Source organism: Bombus impatiens, unplaced genomic scaffold, assembly GCF_000188095.3.
Source record: "Bombus impatiens unplaced genomic scaffold, BIMP_2.2 scf_0010, whole genome shotgun sequence".
In the NCBI taxonomy this organism is placed as follows: Eukaryota; Metazoa; Arthropoda; class Insecta; order Hymenoptera; family Apidae; genus Bombus; species Bombus impatiens.
Window position 1 is genome coordinate 254,180 of NT_176429.1, and position 5,921 is coordinate 260,100.

Genomic DNA, 5,921 nt, shown 5'->3' on the forward strand with positions numbered 1-5,921 from the left:
CACACACACATATATATATATATATATATAATATGTATATACCTAATAGTGTATCATTAGACTCCATTTATTTATATATTTATACTTTGTATTTATAATATTTATATGTATATATATATATATAGCTCCTGTAACATATATAATATTGTACATCGTACACGTTACGTTTGTGCCGCTATCTACACGTATCATACAAAAAACACTGGACGTGTCCTGCTTTCGACGCTTTTAAACAAGAATTCTTACTCCTGGTATCTCTCTCTCTCTCTCTCTCTCTCTCTCTCTCGCTCTCTGTCGTACGTTGTGTGAATAAGAATGTGCATGTGTATGTCTGTGCATATCGCGTTGTATCTTGTGTGTTTCGAATGTGCTGCAGCACGAGGATTTTCGAGTATAACGTTGCGTACGAACGCGCACCTCTACAAGGGGAAATACACAGGCGTCTCTTGCAAGCCTACGTTCATTAATTTAGATTTATTCTCGCGGGTTATCACATTTTTCGCTCTACGCCGGCGCTCACGCGGGTTCGAGCCAGCCATCGAACGGGGGCTCTCTTTCCCTTCGAAATCTCCACTCGGATTCGAGACACGAATCGTCAGATCTTGGATCCTTGAGAATTCGCGAGATCGATCGTAACGTCTGCGGTTATCGTTGGTTACAGTCATCGGCATTTATTCCATCGCTGATTAATATCGTTAAAAGAAAAGAGAAATATAAAAACATAGAAAAAGTATAGCGATCAAGATCGTTCACGTATCGTTCGTTGATTGGAAACGAGAAGAAACAAATGAGAATGGATGAACGTGGAAACATTCTAAAGACGACTGCAATTTAACGATTGTAATCGTAACACGATTAAACTTGCGTGTAATCTCGTCTACCTGAACCGACACAGCTGTGACTTCTAAGAACTGTGTCTACGTTCACGAAGAATGACGATCTATCACACACTTGTCAAATTATTCGTCATTGTCGATTGTCAATTATTCGTTTTCCTATAAATTAATCTTTTCCACGGATAACTATTTTCTGATCATTTGTCAGAAGGCGATTCGTCGTTTATACGTGTAACTTGCTTAACATTCACTCTAACGTCATACGTGGTGTCATCGTCCTATGAAAATATATAACACTTAACTATTTATATGCCAAAACACTTTTCGAACATCCTCGAAGCTTCTGTCGGTTGACTTCCTCAAAGAAGAGGAAACTGATATTAACGAAACTCGCGCTGTATTCGAATAATATTCGATAAACATCGAAGATCTAGAGGGAAAAACGGAATAAGTCACTGGTTCTTTGGTTCGGAATCAAAATTCCTCTACTGTATATTTATCGACAGATCTTGATTTCTGATAAACTTTAATAATCGAATTAACAAGATGTTTGATATGCAGGCCTGTCCAATTGTATCGGAACGATAAATTACAGAAACAGAGAAGAGCAGAGGGATTGAGATCAACGACCGGCTGAAAATAGGCATATATCATCGAAGGTACAGATAATCCTAGAAAAATCCTTCGCTATCGCTTTCTAGTATCGCAATCTATACTCGATAAACAATCGTCTATTGATCGTCGACTCTGCTCTTTGTTCCTCGAAGAAGTACAAGAATCGAGTCAGAAACTTTAAATAACGGAACATTTCCAAGACTGAAGTTTCGTGTTAAACCTCTTAGGTACAGCTGAATTTTGCTGAATTAGGAATTGGCGAATATCGTTAACGCTGTTACAAAGCATTACGAGAGCAAGAAAAGTGTGAAGCAAAACAAACGAAAAAGATCGTTTGGTTCAAACGCTGAGCGAAAGCCGCTACAGTGGCGTACTGTACCTGAGTGGTTAAACTCGGTATTGTCTTGGAAAAATTGAATTTGACTTTTATTTAACACGTTGACTGTCGCGCGCGTTTTCAAAGAAATCTCCGTCAGGCCACGCGTGCAGCAGTACCAAACGTTCTCTGTTAGGTGCTCCCATCGATATTTTAGGAATGCGAGTCGCTCAAGCGGTGGTCTCGTGGAATGATGTGTCGTTTCGTTTGTTCGCAACATTAAAAGCACTAGCTGTTGTCGAATATAACGAAGGAAAGCGTGGTATGGATTATTCCGATCAAATGGTTTCTTATGCCACTGCAATTGGAAAAGGAATCAAATGGTACAGAAAACTTGGCATTCGACTCCTTCTGGGAATTTCTGTTGTAAACGCTTCGACGATTTACAAAATTGCAACAATGAAGAATACAAATATTAGAATATTTGGGCAATTATTAGTTGCAAAATTATAAAGGGTTATCTGAAAATACAAAAAATCCTCGAAGTCGGCATAATATCGCCGTTCGGAAAAATGTTTTCGGAAGAAGCATTAGACGCGCGTGCAAACTATGTTATGCAAATAAAAAACGTCGAATGGACCGAATAGTGGCACAAAAAAATTTAAAGAAAACAAGAATTTATTGTCCAAATTGTCCCGACCAACCTCAGCTATGTATAAAATGCTTTAAGGTTTTACATTCTAAATAATTTGTTTAATAAATTATTTTCGTCTTACTTTTATAACAATTCAACAGTTTTATTATTATGGAATTCAAATACCTACAACGATCCTTCGCAAGTAGTCAAATAATATAAAACAAGCCGAATATGGGTTACGCTGGCCGACCGGAAACTTCGCTGACACCCGAATACGGGAGTCGTGACAGTCAACGTGTTAAATACAGAATCTGAAGTCTTTATCTCAATCTGTAACATGCTACTTGATGCATTGTCAAACGAATGAATTATCAGTCAACAAATGTTAACTAGAAACAATCGTAATAAAACACAGAGTTTGAAGATATTTATTTGGATATATTATTTAATATATCTGGGAAATAAACTTTATAAATATAAAACAAAATTGTAATTACTTTATAAAGAATATCTTGCAATTATTTTAAAGATAAATATCTTAGTAGTCGTATTACAGTGTAAAGATAAAATTAAAAAATTGTTATATTTATCTAACATGTATCTTTTTTTACTTATATTAAACACATGTCCTCGTCAAATATTATTTAAATATTATTTATTATATTTATTATTATCAAATAATTAAATTGCAAAATAATACAATAAATAATTATGTTATAAAGTCTAAGGAACGATGTTGAATTCGATTAAAGTATTGAGATTACATAGATAACGACTCTCGATTATTTTTATTTGGTAATTGAGCATACGACATCTTCAAGCTTGGTTTTATTCAACGACGGTAATCTTGGTAAACGCCAAAATCATCGAATCAAAGAAAACCAGTTACATAGAGCTCTGTAGAATTTTAACTATCGAATCTTGTCGTATCCCTTGCGTTATTCTCTACGCAATCTTATCTTTCTATAATCGAAGTAACTTAAGATCGAGGAAAATATGAAATTTTCCCTTCGCCTACTTTAAAAACCCTACCCTAAAATTGTTTAAGAACGTTAAAAATTTGTCGTCCTGTTAAAACAAAAATGAGATTGCGACATATATATATTCGAGTTAATATTCCGCGTAATAACCAGCAACAAAATAAAGTAAAAGAAAGTAAAAGAAAGGAAAACCAAGGTTCACGTTCGTGTCTCGAAATGCGAAAATATTCGACTCGATCTCGCCCGATCAACTTCCCTCCGACAAGAAGGAAATTGCACACGTGTATTGCGACTAGAAACGAATCGTTCGAACGAATCGACGATTGCGTTTCCGTGTTAAGAAAGGAACGAGAGAACGGCTGACGGTCGAGGCAAGTGTGGCGCAGCCGGAGGATCGCATCGTTGTCGCGTATCACAGAAAAAAACCTATGCGTATCGTGGTGAACGTCAGTCGAAAAAGGTCGCGAACCGGAAGTCCATGGAGAACTCGTCGAGCATCTACGAATATCTTCGTTTTATTTTCTCCTTTACATCGCGATCTTATGTCTGGTCTCGCGGCCGTACGTCACGATTCGAGTACAGCTTAATCGACGTCTTGACATATTTTTCTTTTTCAACGTCGATTGCCTCGTGTAACGATGAAGAGCAAAGAGATAATCCGGCGACCAAGCGTTCGTACGATGTCGACCGTGAGTTTCGAAACACGCGTCTTTCTCTAACCAAAAATTTCTACGATCCTGGAAACAAGAATCTATTCAAATAAATTAATCTCAGACTCGTAGAATCGATGTTTACTAGAAATGAACGAACGTGTTAAAAGATAATCTACGTTTATAAATGGACAAGTTAGGTTCAAGAGTTTGGGAATGGAACGACGATGGAAAATAAATAATAAATCGATGGAAACTGACTGGAATTTATAACACTCGAATGCTTCGATTTTCTTGTACAGTATTAACGATATCAGCGAATCGCGATTAATTGAGAATGCTACGAATATCGATGAGTTTATGGGTAACTTTGAGAAGAAATATACGCGAAGTACGCGCAACGCGCGGAAGTACGAAGAATATTGAAAATACACGTTGGAAAATTTAGCGGGCGAAACAAACTTTTACTTGGGTTAGTTACGTTCACAAAAATACGCGTTTTGCATAAACACGTGTAGATAACTAATGAATAATACGTGATATTATCGAGTTGAAAAACAACAAATCGTAGATTATCAACTTTTACTGGACGAATAATCTTTACAATTTTATAATTTGATGTCGAATATCGTCAGCTGGTTCTTGTAATTTGTAAAATTCACTTTTAGAAATTTCTAGAACTCTGCGTATTTTATCAAACTTGTTACTACGCTGCGCAAGAGAATTTATCGTTGGAAACTTGTTAGTTTCGCTGACGATATCAATTTAATTGTAAAACAAGATCCCGTTGAAGCATCGACGGTTCCGAATTTGTAAATGAAAAGACTACGAGAGAAATGGTCAAAAATGGAAAAGGCGAGGATATTATCCGAATCGCCGCACGATTTTTCAAATCGATTTTCTAATTATCGAAATAGAAGATGCGTAAATAACTGGCACTAATTCGAAATTCAATATCATTCAAAATACCGAAAACACGTGTTTAATTTTAAAATAAGATCGACATCGTACTTACTCGGCATTACAGTTCGAACTTCCATAGAACTAATAAACATAGATCGTTGCATTATAAATTTCTTCTTTCGATAAAACTTTTCCGTCAGGCATTTTTAAATCGCGAACATACGTACGACGTACCGCGCAAGATTTCGATTTAGCATTTTCCTCGATAGTTTAATACGCTTTTCGAAACAATTACGTATTTAACTCGTTTCAAAGCACAGCATACGAATATCGGATTATCAGATCATTTTACTTTATAAATAAAAACACAACGAAGCAACAAGAAGACAGTTTTTACAAAAATAAAATCAACAAAAATGTAACGATTCGAGTAATTTTAGCTTTGCGTTATTGCTTAATTTTTACTTCAGAAGAAGAAATATTGATTCAACGTCACTGGTATCTCTCGTTTCAAGACTTTCGAAATTTATTATGCAACAGCTTAGTACGACTTAAAAGTCACGCGAGATTAAAAGATCGTCTCGCGAAGGAGCCTGTTATCCCTTACTATTGTACGCGATAGCGAAACAACAGCCGATTAGAACCCATTGTATCCAAAAATGATCTAGTTGAACTCACGACCAGCCAGACCAGAACCGTGTATCACGATCGAACCTTTCAAGATCACACTTTCCACAAAAAGAAACCGCAAAATTCGCACCTGCCCAGCTCGACGATTTCCTAAGCGTCCTCCAGTTGTCGTCCTCCGTGTCTCGAAACGCCCCTTCGCACCCGCACCGTTCGCACCACACCATCCCCTTTTTGACAACGATCGACTCCGAATCCAGCCGCGCGACTCTCACCTCCTACGATCCGGTCTAATCTCCTCCGTTCTAACATCTTCTTACACCATATCCTCCTCGTCGTCTTCCTCCTCCTCCTCGT